This window comes from Rhodnius prolixus, unplaced genomic scaffold (assembly GCF_049639745.1).
Source record: "Rhodnius prolixus isolate KJV_2025 unplaced genomic scaffold, Rpr scaffold_8, whole genome shotgun sequence".
Classification (NCBI taxonomy): Eukaryota; Metazoa; Arthropoda; class Insecta; order Hemiptera; family Reduviidae; genus Rhodnius; species Rhodnius prolixus.
This window is the reverse complement of record NW_027411593.1, coordinates 38,859,114-38,874,518: the sequence shown is the minus strand read 5'-3', so window position 1 is coordinate 38,874,518 and position 15,405 is coordinate 38,859,114. Positions and strand designations below refer to the sequence as shown.

General features: G+C 36.4%; 1 long non-coding RNA gene across 4 annotated transcripts in view; it reads left to right on the top strand.

Moving 5' to 3' along the window:
- The window catches only part of LOC141451445 (uncharacterized), a 351,563-nt gene that overhangs the window by 85,595 nt on the left and 250,563 nt on the right, over positions 1-15,405 (top strand). For 2 of the 4 annotated variants that reach the window (XR_012456788.1, XR_012456801.1), the window contains exon 2: positions 4,873-5,060. The exons of 1 other annotated variant lie outside the window; for it this stretch is intronic. This is a non-coding gene — a long non-coding RNA (uncharacterized lncRNA). Of the gene's footprint in view, positions 1-4,845; positions 5,061-15,405 lie in introns of all 4 variants that reach the window. One more of the 4 variants, XR_012456790.1, reaches the window with a different exon arrangement.

Sequence of the window (15,405 nt, the reverse complement as noted above, 5' to 3'; positions counted from 1 at the left end):
AAATAAATATTAATTAAATATAATTAATATTTATTAATTATTTCAACGTAATCAAAATAAAGAGAATTTTTTCTTCATTAAAATTGTGTGTGTGTGAGAGAGAGAGAGAGAAAGATAATTGGTGAGTGGGGGGGGAGAGAGTCTATATAAATAAGGATAATGATAACGCGGCACTTCCTTTGCTAATTGGACGGGCAAGGAGAGCACTCTAGCGGCTCTGGTCGACATAAAATAAAAGTTCCTTCCCATTTATATTCCCACCTGTTACTTATTTATACTTAATTAAAAAAAATAAAATAAAATTCGAATCGAACTACTATTTCCCGGCCACTGAACACTATTTCTAAATGAATTGGACGATTAGAATATTGCAATCCAAGTCCGAATTCTTTGGCTCACCCCTTCTTATGTAAATTTATAAATGAATAAATGTTGTTTTAGTAAAATGAAATTCGCAAGATCATTGAACAAGTCTAATACAATAAAATGTTAGAATTATTTAGTATAAAACTAAATAGAATGCAAAGTAATTTAGGGTATTTTCGTAATGTGGACGGGCAGCAGCATCAGCAGCGCTAGGAACAAGGCTGTACTCTGGAGATTAGATGGAGCACTTTTAAGTAGTAGTACGTACACACCACATCTGGGCCTTTAAGAGTGTTGTTAAGAAGCAGTGGGGGACTGGTGGTTATTCCATACGCACGCTCAGGGAGCCGACCATTATCGGCCCGCCGGAGGGACCGAGTAACAAGCTGGAAACAGCCAGCCGCGTAAGATTCTACTTGCTCTCTGAACTTCCCACTGTGTAGGGGAGGAATATAGTGCGCCTCTATTTGGGGAGCGGAGAGGCGGTGGCAAAAGATTGGAGTGCCAAACATTACTGGTTAAGGCTGTTTCTTCTTCGTGTCTGTCTGTATGTTAACACGTGCAATGAAGCTCCTCCACCCGTGTTCGGCATACGCTACATACTAAGCTCCTAACTTCTCTCCCTTTGCTTACTTCCTTTACACGGCGGAAAGGAATCATTCTCTTGATCCGGAAATTTGTTACGTGTTAGACAGTAAACACTCCAAGTACTATAAATATTACTTTACTAACATTAGTATGAAATTCCATAGCAATCTATCAATATTAAACTTTAGCAACTAACTGAAGGGAGAATATTTACAATGAGGAAAAGTGGAAGCCATGTTATCATATGGAAAATATGTTTTCACCGTAAATTGGCTTGAAGTTAAGGACGGCCTAAAACGGAAGAAAGAAATAACTCACTTATTGTTGATACTATTCCGGATGTCATGGAATGCAGGACGAAGAAACTACATCTTTGCTTTAAGAGATGTTATTCGAACTAGAAGATTCAAGGAGATTAAATTAGTAGGGCTAGCAGAAGCTAAGATTTACTTGGTATAAGATACTTTAAGGGACCGATATGACCCTCAGCTTTTAGATTTTTCTATAAGAAATTATTTAAGCAGCGTAATCACCAACTGAATTATCCGCTAAATAAACAGTTCTTATCTAACAACGCTCAAACGACTAAGTAATAACGAGTAGCATCGTTTTTATTATTAGGCAAAGTATGTTCGGCAAACATGTTCATACGGTAGCGTTATTGAACCAGGAGCTTCTGGGCTAGGAAGAGGAAGAAACGACTTCCTATATTCAGTTTGACTTCGGAGCTATCACGAGATTATGATATGAGCTATTTGAGATATTTTCCAGCCAGAAGAGATGATATCGCAACAAAACTTAGTGAGTAAGATCCTGGACCCAGAAAGAAGGGGAGGATTTACCTACTAGATCACCTAGGGGATGGTACGATAAGCCTCTTGGTTGCAGTGCCTTGGAGAACAAGACTCGTTCCTCGTCCCAATAGTAATTATAGCTTACCCCAGCTGCTTGTTCTTATATTTTCTACTTCTAGGAGCTACTTACAGCTCACTGTCTGGCTAAGAATGTTATTTCTCGGGGAGGAGAAACCAAGGCCTGTGAGCTTTACCAAAGAGTCGTTTATCCAGAATTAAGAGTCTGATTAAACGGACGGGTCTGGAAGGTGAGCTCTAGAGTTGTGGGAGATAGATCCAAAGGGGTCGCAGTGGCGTAGGCCTTAAGGGCCGCCCTATTAGAAACTTATCTACAGCTCATTGTCCGGAAGCCGGCAAAGCTACGTGTACCATTGATCTCAGTTGTTTACTCGTCCTAAATAAATAATAATAACCGCCTATTAACGAGCAAGCGCTTGTCCTCTAATTTTAAACCAATCACACACATAACATCCACCATAAATTTTATAGATTCCTGAATGCTACACTCAATTCATTTTCGGACAATTCTAAAAACATGGGCGACTATCTAAAGAACCAATTCAATATATTGTCGACTTTACAAACTTTATGGAATTAACTTTTTCCAAAATACAGTTTGTCATGTTAAAATATCATGTGTCATTATCACAAAATTGTGAAGCTTGTATAATTTTTTCAAAAATTGTAGTAAAGTAATTGCCTATTTTTTCAGCCAACTACCAAATTAGGTGACGTGGACGGAGGCGACTAGCAAACATACTTTACTGTAAATTTCTTTTATTTACCATTAAATAAAATCCAAGGCCTAAGACCAGGGAATCGAACCCAGTACCACAATACATATTATCTTTACAGGTTAATAATTGTAGTTTTTTTTGAAAATATTTTGTTGCCATCATCTTTTTTTAAAAAAAACTAAGAATTATTAGCGAATGTATTCTTTAACGGAAGAGATTACTGTGAACTAGTCAGCTTGCTATTTCTGAGGAAACAACGTCTGCCACTTATAATAGAACAAGATGTTCTCCTTAAGATGAATACAACTAAGTCTACCGCGCTCTCTGATCTCTTTGACTCCCGCTCGAATATATATATATAAAAGTGGGGGGAAAAATCCCTAATGCGTATGTTTATCTCTGGCCGGATTTCCGCTTTTTCCCCTCTCTCGCTTACATACTTCCATCTGTCTGGCTCTTCTCTACAGCCGGAACTGAGAAATAGAATCCATTAAATTAAAATGAGTTCAAATATTACTTCAGGATTTCTTGTCTCTCTTTCAAAATCTCTTTCTTCTCTTTATTATTTCAGGAAAGAGTTCGAATTATTAAAATATTTGATTTATTTATTTTATTTTTTTTGAAATGAGGCCCAAATTTCGAGATAAGCCTCAATGGTTTTTAGACTTTTCTCTGTTAGCAGAACCTTCAAAGTGTGTTCTCTGTATACAGACAGGTTATTCAGTCCCTTATATGAACTGTAAGAGACTCCTGTAGGAAGGAAGATGTATTTAAAGCTGGTGGTTTGCCCATATTCTGGGAAAGATTTTATAAGAAGTTTAAAGTGTTGAACAAAATGCCTGTCATCCAAGGAGGACCAGTTATTGTTAATTAGGATGTTTCTCTGCGGATGCTTTGTAAATTTTCATTAAATCTTTCAACTAGATGCACATTCTATATTCATTCATAGTAGAAATGATCTATGTAATTAGAACAGACTAAGATAAAAAAAGAAAACTATTTCAACTTTCCACTAAGTGTGGTAAGAATTTATCTAGTTAGCACTGCCAAGTTTGCCCTGCTAGTTAATAGTTTGGTAAATGTTTAGTAAAGTTTATGGTTACCAAAGGCGATAACCTCTTCCAACTATCTCCACCACTGGGTCAACAACATAGTTTTAGTTTTGTTTCATTTTGTTCTTTGTTTTATAATTTAAACTACAATTTTACTTTAAAAAGATCTTATTTTTGTAAAAGATTATTTAAGGGGTATTTTAAAGTGTCCTCGAAACGATTTTATCACTTTATGATACAAAGATAAATCTGTAAAGATTGCTAAGTCAGTTTTACTTATTGAGATTTGTAGATAAGAAGTGCCAGTAGTGACCTAGAAGATCTATTGTGACTACTCCATTCAGTGTCCAGTGTATCTACATGGAATTTAGAGATCTGTTTAGTGTTTATTGCGTTCGTGTACGATTTTGAGCTCGAGCCTCAATATCGTCTATTTTTTGACAGACACTCTATATATTGTGTTTAGGCATTGTGACTCTTCTGTTAGCTTTGTTCTTGTTATTCGGCTGGGATACATGCAGGCAACGATAAGATACCAGAAGAAATGGCTGATACTTTAGTTTTATTGAGAACATAAAAACAAAATAAAAATATAGGAGTTGGATCCCAACGATCTTCCGTGTACTTTGGGATTTTGCTTAAACTTTCCAGTACATCATTTTTATTTCAATTGTTTTAAGAGGTAAATCGATGTTTTGGGGGTGTTCTCTGGGAAGTACCCAGAAAAGGCAACCCTCTAGAAGAGGGCTTCGTCAGATTTCATCTTCCTATGACTTTTTTGGTCGACGAAAGAATTTAGACTAAGTACATTGCAGTAAATTTAAAAACAACGCACTGAGTTGGCCAGATTATATTCTAAAGTGGTTTTAATAATGTAAGAAAGGCGGTAGTCGAACGGTTAGGAGGCGGGACCAGCAATGCTAAGATGTATTGTTGGTTTAGTGGGTTCGATTCCCCCGGTCTTAGGCCTTGGATTTTATTTAATAGTTAATAAAAGAAATTTATAGTAAAGTATGTTTGCTAGTCGCCTTCGTCCACGACACCTAATTTGGTAGTTGAACGTAAAGCTCGCCTAAAAAAATAGGCCATTACTTTACTTTACTTACCTAATGTAAGAAAAAGAATTTAAAAAACAAGAGAAAATTCAAAAAAAAAAAAATAATAATGTTTACGAAGTTGGGCAGGAGTTACTACAGTTTGTTCAGTTCAATATAAATGGAGTCTGTAACAAATATAACTTAATTACAGGAACTTACAATTAGTTATGTACTGCAGGAGTGTGCGTGCTGGAAGCCAAACACAAGATACAGTGAATTGAAGCGTACACAGAAACACAAAACAAGCGAGACAGCGATAATGGTCAGTAAAGAAAGAGCGTGATGAGCAGGTGTGCTCGAACATTCGTTAGAGCAGTTCATGGGCTAGAAAACAGGAGCGAACGTTTCTTCATTAGAAAAAACCAGGTAAATTAGTAATAGTATCAATTAAATAAAAAAATAAAATAAACTAGTTACAATAATCATTCTCTTCAACATCAAATATAGTAATAGATACATATCTATTTGAATGCTTATTTAAATGAACTAGTGTGCTTACGTGCTGAATATCACGCACCTAATTTTATTTTATTTTTCCCCGTTCGTTATAAGGTGATAAATAAAAATGTAAGGAAATGTTTTATAATCAAAAGTTATGGTGACATTTCACATAATCAACTGATTGAAGACAGAAGAAACCAGTTCTACGAGTATTATTGATCAGACGTATTTGTGATTGCAAATTAATTTGCTCTGATAAATATAAAACATTTTTTTTTCCATTTCTACATTAATATAAAAATAAAATTTTGCAACAAGTAATAAGAATAGGTATTGCCGGAACACAGTTACGTATATGGCACTACTATCTAGATATCCTAAGAATGTTGTAAAGCACTTAAATCTATGTAATTCTCAACAATTTACAGAAATAATACTACAGCGTAGGCTACGGTATAACTATGATCTGAGCAAATAACATACTGCAGGGACTTCCATTACTCCAGTTGTTCAATTCGTTGCGCGTTGTAACATCTACTTCTTCATCTATGTCAGGTGAATGCGTGTGTATTTGTTGGGCAGAGAGTGAGTGAGAAAGCAAGATAGGAACAACAGAAAAGTCAGAGAGAATTAGAGAAAGAGAACGAAAAGAGGTGCATCCCAAAAAAATCTGATTTCATCCTCAGTACTGTTCGATAAATATTGAAATCGAAAATCTAACAGAATCCTTGTAATAAAGTAAAGAAATCCCTATTTTTTTTTTTGTTGCAGACAGCTACCAAATTAGGTGACGTGGAAGAAGGCAAATAGCAAACATACTTTACTACTGAAGTTCTCATTTTAACCACATTAAATAAAATCCAAGGCCTAGGGACCAGTGAATTGAACCCACTAACCAACAATACATCTCAGCTATGCGGGCCTTGCCTTTACTCCCTCGGCTATCGAGGCGGCTACAATTTAAGAATAATAGCATTCAAAAAATAATAATTTAAACCAACAATTTTTAGATTTATCTGGAAGTGTTCCCTGATGAGTTACTGAATCAAAAAAAATCACAATGCAAATATTTGCGCTGAAGAAGTAGATGAACAGTTCAGTGATAATTTTGTGCAACTCCTCCTGTGGTTATAGGATAATTGGAAAACAATACTGTTTAAGTAACTCCCAAAAGTCAAATAGCAAAGTAAATAAACATTGAACTTGCAGGATATATTTAGTTTGGAAAAAAGGTGCATTTTCTAGGGCTCAGTGCACCTAAACTGTGTGTTTCTGGTAGAAGATTCACGAAGATTTGGCTCTTGACAATACCTATCCGGATCAGGAAGTAAGCGAAAGGAATAAGGACGCAGATAGACTCCCGATTATTTCTCTTCCTGGTCACCAATTTTTTCCACGTCATCCTAATGAATTCCATTGTTCTTGAAATGCACCACGCTGATGTTGTTCTCTATGGTTGTTAATATTAAATAAACTTAGTTTTACATCTTGAAGCGCTCGAACCACTAGAATATTCAGTATCTTTTTATCAGTGGTTTTGACTACAAAACTTCGCTATCTGTACAGTAAGTAAAACCATAACGGATGTGGTATTTGTGAATACGTAATACATCTTCATTGATAACAGTGATGACTTCATAGAAGTGTCATGTATTAGTTTACCACTTTTTTTTTGTTAAGTTTATATTCACTTCCGGTTTGATTATTGCGCGTTTGATTACGTATTACTACTACTTCTCTGTCACAACTAAATTGGAAATATGATTACACACTGCCAAATGCAATAGTTTAGGCTTCCCGATTTTTAGTCTCTTGATGGAATTCCTGCTTTGTGATCTGCTAAGAATAAAATATGATTCAACTACTGATCGTAGTAGGTGACTGTGATGAAACCAAAAAACAAAAAGCAGAAGGTTAATCGGGTTCAGGTTACAAATGTACGAGCCTCCTACTTTTTTTTTGAATTCCAAGCAGACACCACCTACTAGCTACTATCCTTGGGTCGGACTTCACAGAACTTGATGGCCAGAAAAAGCACAAGAAGAGAAGAACGCATAGGAGCTGGACATTAGTTATACCTTCGTCGTATCAGCTCCACCTGAAAAGTCCTGGCCTAGCCTTGGCTAAGGCTCCATAGAGTCGAGCCACTACATTGTTGGTCTTAAGCTGGCGAATTTCTTCTGTCTGCATCCGTACTGGTTATTGCAGCTCATTTAGGGTCTCGTTTAGTCTTTGCCCGGTTCCTTATAATTAAATTTAAATTTTACTAGACGAACAAACTATCATTGGTACCAACCGTATCCATCAAACTATTGTGCAATAACGTAGATGAGGCCTAGTTTTTAGACAAGCTTCCTGCCATAATGAAAAACAAAATAGAAACTTCTTTTTTTTTCTAGAGAATCAAAATCAAATACTTGGTATCCATAATCTATAATGGAGGACACATAGAGAGGCAAATAAGTATATATGTATAATAAAATAAGTAATAAAATAGGATAGGCCCACACTCTGAGTACGTCAGCGGTGAACAACGGCAGTGGTAGACACATTTCCATGCGGATCGATTACACACGGGTCAGTGCCCTCAACTGCCTTCTTCCGATTATACCAAACTGCACAAACTATATTATACTTAAATTAATATAGATTTATAGTTTTTTAAAAAATTATCTATAATACAGATATACACAACATAATAAAAAAAACGATATTGCATTACTAGTAAGTATTAATAACAATTATATCCTAACAATAGTCAAATCAGTTTAGCCAACATACACCCGTAAATATTTACATGAACTTTACAAATAATATTTATTATAATTTATAGTTTATTATTACTATGTTATTTATAATGTGATATTTATACGCTTTATTATGTTAAATATATAAATTTATGGGTGGAGTTACCAGTCTTGAAAGTAGCTTTTTCTGAACTTTTACCATAACTGTTTGTCCCTAAGGTTAAGTTGTACACTTATAAAATAAATTACAAGAAAGCAATGTGACATTCTTTTATTTATCTTCTTTACCTAGTTGAGTTTCATGTTTGAATGGACTTAAGTGCAGTTTAAACTTAACTAAATAAGGCTATCCTTAACTTAATATTGTGATTGCGATTTTTTAAAAAATATAGAGTAGGTAAAAACATAAATGAGTCTGTGTAGAAGTTGAAGGAGTTCGAATTTGTTTCAGAAAAAAAGATATTTTCTTCATATTAGACTATGTTACTATATCTACTTATATCATCAGCGGCAGCAGCTCTAAAGTTTCAGATTCACTATCAGCACTTAGCTTCACATGCTCCTGCGGTGCTGGTCTTGAGGAGGATCCAAGTGTTTTAAGAATAAACACAGCAATAGGAGTGTGTGCTCCTTTTACAAAATGCCGAAATCTTAGATTACAGTAGGAGCATGATTTCCGTTTCCGTGGTAGTTCGCAAAAAAAAAAAAAAAAAAAAATGCCACACAAAAATCATATTAACTGATTGTATCGACAGATTTTTTGGAGGGGATTTGCTGCTTTGTAAAATCCAAATGTTCTGGTCGACTGTGAAAGTTCTTGGATACCAAGCTATAAATACCAACTGGGTGTGGCATTTTCGGGCGCAGTATTGCTCCTGATAGCCAGTTTGAAAAGGGCCCCTTTTACAAGTGTTTTGAGAAATAGAAGTTTCTGGAGAAGGGGGGCAGAAACCATTTCGAGGGAACGAGAGAGATAGAGGGAAAGTGGGGGAGGAAAACATTTCAGGAGAGAGAGACAATTCAGGAGACAGAGGACCATTTCAGGAGAGGGAGAGAGAGGCTATTTCAGGTGAAAGGAGAAAAACCATTCCAGCAGAAAGAGAGGGATCTTTTCAGGAGAGAGGGACAATTCAGGGCAGAGAGGACCACTTCAGGAGGGAGAGGGAGGGAGGGAGGGAGGGAGGGAGAGAGAGAGAGAGAGAGGCTATTTCAGGAGAAAGGAGAGAGAGGTTATTTCAGGAGAAAGGAGAAAAACCTTTCCAGCAGAAAGAGAGGGACCATTTCAGGAGAGAAGGACAATTCAGGGTAGAGAGGACCACTTCAAGAGAGAGAGAGAGAGAGAGAGAGAGAGAGAGGTTATTTCAGGAGAAAGGAGAAAAACCATTCCAGCAGAAAGAGAGGGATCTTTTCAGGAGAGAGGGACAATTCAGGGCAGAGAGGACCACTTCAGGAGGGAGAGGGAGAGAGAGAGAGAGAGGCTATTTCAGGAGAAAGGAGAGAGAGGTTATTTCAGGAGAAAGGAGAAAAACCTTTCCAGCAGAAAGAGAGGGACCATTTCAGGAGAGAAGGACAATTCAGGGTAGAGAGGACCACTTCAAGAGAGAGAGATAGAGAGAGGTTATTTCAGGAGAAAGGAGAAAAACCATTCCAGCAGAAAGAGAAGGACCGTTTCAGGAGAGGCCATCACTAAAAAAAGTGGAACGAAAGAGAGCGAGACCATATCAGGAGAAGGGATAAAAAAAAAACCATTTCAGGAGAAAGAGAAACTGCCTACCCCTCTTTCGATTCAAGCAGTCTCCATACTCCAGTAGAGAGAGCAAGCTCTCCCATTGGCCTAAAGCAAAGAGCCGTTAGTGGGTGCTTTTTTTCTGTCTGATTCCTCCATTTATTATTCTGATGCGTTTCCTCTTCCATGATTTCCTCTTTGCTCTTCCTGCCACCAATAGCTTCTTACAGCTGTGAGTATTTCTCACATTGGTAAGAGAAAGCTAGTTTTTTCTCTTCACCTTATCCTGCAACTTTACTTCTTCTGGGTTTTGCAATTTTTATTTATTTACTTTGGTGACGCGTGATTTATTACTTAAATCTTGAACCCTCGATACAAAATAAACAGGAAGTTGTCTCTCTCTCCCCCCTAAAAATGATGCGATCCTTTCCTTCAAAGCTGTGCAGCTTTCCAGTGCAGTCACCTCGATTGCAGAAATTTTTACATTTTTATTATAGAATCTTAGAATTGTCAGTTTTATGACTTTTTTACAGTTTTACGATCCTGTTTTACTGGAAACTGATCTCAGTCATAAACGAGTTCTATCTGTTGCTAATCTTCCCTTTATTCATCTTCATTCACTGACAGACCGACCACCGTCGTCTCTTTTTTTACTTCTTTACTCTTTAAAATTCCAAGTTTATTGTTTCGTCTTAACCATTAAAAACAAAAAACAAAAAATCACATGTCTTTTTAATTTCATTTTATTGAGCAGAAAAATGTTATTCATTGACTGTCAGCTCTCCTGAGGACTCAGGAGAATACCTATACATTATCTCGTATTTTATTTAATCTATCAACAGTTACTTATTTACAGAAATCAGCTGAGGTGTGTTGTTGATTGATTAAGTTATATAGTTATCATAAATAAATAAAACTTTTAAATAAATTCAAAGAAGGAATTTTTATTTTCTTTAAATAAATAAACGGGCCAATTTTTTTGTGAGCTGTTTGTATGGAGCGAAAGAATTGCAATAATGCATTTTTCAATTTTCTAGTTTCAGAGAATCTCACTTTTTTTACCCCCCTTGGCATCAGTTTGCACTGTTAGCCAGAACATTGTCTTTTAGTTCTTAATTTATATTTAGGGTGTCCTTAAGAATGTTAATTAAGTGCACCAGTTCATCATATGCTTTACTATTTTTCAGAATCCTGGGGTACGTTATATCAGCCGGCAATTGATTTTTTTTTGAATTTTTAAAAAGGAGGTCTCTATGGTATGTATATTTGGAGCAGGTCATAACAATGTACTCCATGTCTTCTGGGCTGTCACAGGTTGTACAAAGACAGGAAGCCTCTTTACCTATTATCTCAAACACGAAAACTTTATAAGAAAGCCGAAACTTTACATTCTTATTTCGCCTCACGTGGTGGCCCACCAAAAAAATCTAACCAATCAATTCCTTCCTCTTCCCAACAAGAGTTCCTCCACTTAACTGAATGAAATTTTCATTTTGTTAAAAGATTTCCTTAAATGATATTCTTTAAACATTCATACAAAATTTTCGTCATCCTGTTTTGTAAACGTTCATTTAAAACAATTTTCCAGGAAAATTCGATTTAGGAGGTCCTCTGAGATGATTCAAATTTAAATAATGGAAGAATCTTTGCCAATATAAATCTCAATAAACATTTCAAGTTATCCAAAATTATTCTGAGACATTCAGAACATTAAATCTAAGCCCTAAACAAGTATAATCAAATTAGGAACATTTGAAGCGTTTTTTGGGGGGGACACGCAGATTAGCCGCTATTACGGTGTTGGGGGGAGATATTTAATAAACCTGTTGATAACTATTTACATGAGGATTTGGTTAGTTTGGATATGTTTGAATATCGGCCTGGAGTGTTACTGGATAGCCTTCTATCAATATCAGCTGTAAATTTGTATCAAGTTCCAAATTGTTCCCTATTATGGTATTCCAGAGTACGTCCCGACCCTTTACTCCTTTGGAGGCATGCTGAAATTAAGTGGTTTTAATCCATTTCTGGTTCCTGATTACTTATCGGGCAGTACACCAATGCGGAATAAATCAACTTGGAGTTAGGTTATGGTTCAATCGTAAACGGGGACTATAGCTGTATAGAATGATCTATTTGCATTGAACGTGGCATACCAGGGTTTGACTGGAATAGAGGGCTGAATCACCGTGTAAAAATGCGCTTTATAGAGTTTAGTTCAGTTTATATACTTCTTGACACAGAGAATAGTTGCTTCGTAGGACTAGATTTTTAATATCTGTTACCAAATATGGTTTTGAAGCTGTTACATAATTTACATCTCGAATTGTCAATTTCAAAAGACTTTAGGATGAAAAAAAAACAGATAGGAAATTCTACGAAATATTTGTAATGCAGTAAAAATTTGTTTATAAATGTTAATAGATAGAGCACATATTGTCATTTTGTTGTGATGATATCATCCGTCATTTTTCTGCTAGATAATTAGTCAATGTTTACTTCCATTCGTATCTGTTATGAATAGTTCTACGTCCATGTTCATTTTATCTAAACCATTTTTTAGCATCTGAGCCTCTGAGGCAATAATCACAGTCAAAGAGCTGTACCATTGAATGACTTCTCTAATTCACCAACCAAGCGAATAGATTTAGTCAATCTAACTACTACATCGCATTAGCTAGAAACTACTTTACGTTGCAGCTGTAAGTGTTGCTAATAAAGAAATGAAAAAGGTGACTAATTTACTCCTTAAGAAACAGACCGTTAATTGTGAAGATTTTTTGAGCTTTAAAAATGAAAAACTATCAGAGTATTTTCTTATCAATAATCTAGTTATCAATTATATGGACCAGTATATAATCAACACAATCTTAATCAACTTGACGCTTCATCTAAATTAAAAAAATTAAGAGGAGAATCTAGGAGAAAATAGACTTCAGACTGAAGCGACAGTATTGTGCTGAAAACAGTTCACAAGTCCTGATAGAAAATCTATAATCACTTATTCATTTAGTAAGTTTGCGCCAACTTAAAGTTAGTTGGCTTAAAGTTTGGTGTAGATAAACTAGTATTATCCTTGTCACAAGCAAGTTCCCTTTTCCCAAAGGAGTTGATGGAAAAGAGGATGAATAAATTATTATTCCAAATATACACTAGATGTCGTCAACAACAGCAGTGAGAAGAAGCAGGATAGAGTGAGGAGGAGGTGGTAGGGCTGATGGGCACCGGAAGCGGGCGTATAACAAAAAGCGGAAAGCTTGATTACTTGGCGATGACTTGATTGCGTGCTTAGTCATCTTCCGGCCCTTACTACTTCTAATTTTATCCTATTTCTTTGCTGTAACGTTTGAATTTTTATTTATTTATTTTATTTTTCTTCTCCAAATTATGTTTATTCGATAAATATTTTGCAACTTGACAACAAAAGCTTGTGCAAGTTTTTAACAAACTCGGAAAATAATTAATTAACGGCATGCAATTAATACTTGTGCTGAGGAAAACTTGCAAATGGATCTTAGAAATATCTTTTGCGGACAGCCAAGCTGCACTGTAGGCTCTTACTTCCTTCAGAACTACCTCTTCCCTGGTTTGAGAACGTAAGAAGGCCCTGGAACAACTGGGATCGGCACAATAAAGTTTGGCTGGAATTGGTGCCAGGTCTTGTGGGGATCAAGGGGAATAAAGCAGCCGATCTGCTGGCCAGGAACGGAGCTAACACTCCTTTTATTTGTCCTAGAAACCTGTCCTGGGGATCACCTAGGGTGCAGTTCGTGTGGCCCTCAAAGATTGGATCTGGAGAGAAAATGAAAAGTACTGGGTAATGTTTCCCTGGGTGAAACACGGCGAGAGTGTCATGCCCTTGCTGTGTAAATAAAGAACCAAAGAGAGAGACTCTGGGCTTGGGCAGAAATCAGATTACTCCTGATTACAGGCCTATTCACAGGGTACGGTAGGTTCAGGAAGCACCTGCATAAGGTAGGGCTTATTAGCTTAGAACCGTTGCGGAGATTGTGTCAGTAAGAGGAGGAAACGGCCTCTCACTTGTTGTTCGACTGCGTTGCAATCGAGCGTTTGCGCTATGAAACCTTTGGCCCTTTGAGACCAAAAGAGATAGTAGCTCAAAAAGAAATAATAGGGAAAGTCCTCAACTTTCTTAGTAGGGGAGATTTCATCTAAAGAAGGGCGCTGGCACAATAAGCCTCTTTAGGCTGCCGACCGTGGGGCATAGGTCCCGTCCCGCTACTGTAATCGTTAATCGTTAATTGACGGCAACAATTTGTGGGCATTGGAATTTGCAGAAATGGCTCCTTAGAGTAAAAGTGTGTTCCGGAATAATTCTGCCTTTGTATTCCTTGTAATAATAATAACAATAAAGACTCCTAACGTTACCCCAGTTAGACAACTGAAGCGCCAGTGGCCTCGTGTTCATCTTACCTAATTCCAGCGCCAGATACCACTGTGGTTTATCTTCTTCAAATGTCATTCACGTCTCTTTATTTTAGTACCGCATTTAATTTTATAATTTTATAGTTACAAATGAATAAATTCAAAATGATATTTCCACTATTTTATAGTTATTACATTTAGTTTGTTAGTGAAATGGGTGAAGAATATATGAACATATGAATTATAGAGCAGACGATTTGTAAGAAACGCTCGATGTCGAACATTATATTTCCTGTGACATTCCATATATTATGCGGGTTATTGCCATTTTTTGCTAAAAATTATTACCATTTCGTGACTATAAGCACAAATATTGTATTCGTCCTTGGCAAGAAGAGAAAAATAATAAATGATAAATTGGCGGCTCGACTAATTCGATAGATAAAAAAATAAAAGAAATGGAAGTTAAAATCACTTTTTTAAAAAAAATCACGTAGAATCTCAACGCAGCAATATCTTCACGTCTCAGTAACAATGTCCAATGAATGATACTTTGACGACTAACAATTCCGGTGTTGCAATGGTTAACGGAAGCTGACAGATTGTAAAACGAGACGTTATGTATGGAATTGAATGTGTGTAGGCAAAGGAACGGCTTCCAAGATTGTTAAAAAAAGTAAATAAAGATGCGTCGACCAAGAGGATTGTTAGGGAAGTCGTGGGAATTACTTTAAAAAGAAATAAGGGGATTAGGAAGAAGGCAAGAAAATTAAAGGTAGTGAATTAGAAGCTGCTATTTGTTAAAAGTGCAAACGATAGAATTCGATTATTTTAAACATTTAATTTTTGAATTGAAATAGTAGGAAATTAAGCGTCTGTAAAACCGAAATTTGAACTTAAAATATTTAGATTAATTTGGGTAATCTTCAATCAAAATTTGCTGCTCAAAACAGGAAGTCAATTTTCTCAAAAATACTACTTCCGTGACTTTCTTTCTTTCATGTATATATTCTTAAATATATAGGATCTGTAACTTATTTGCTATTAACCCTGTAAGGGGGAAGTGGATTAGCCACTTCTTCAGAGTACTTGGCGTCCCTGCGGGTATCCCAGCGTAACAACATGAAGATGAGCAACATATACTGTTACACACCCCAATACATTTACACAGTGGACATAGGGCATAGTCATCTGTACAAGGTGATGGCTTATTAGCTCTCGGAACTGTTGTGCAGATTGTGTCAGGATGAGGAGGAGGAAACGGCCTCTCACTGGCTGTTCGATTGCGTTGCAATCGAGTGGTTGCGTTATGAAACCTTTGGCTCTTTGACAGCAAAGGAGATAGTAGTGCAAAAAGAACTAGTAGGGAAAGTCCTCAACCTCTTTAGTAGGGGAGGTTTCGTCTACTAGA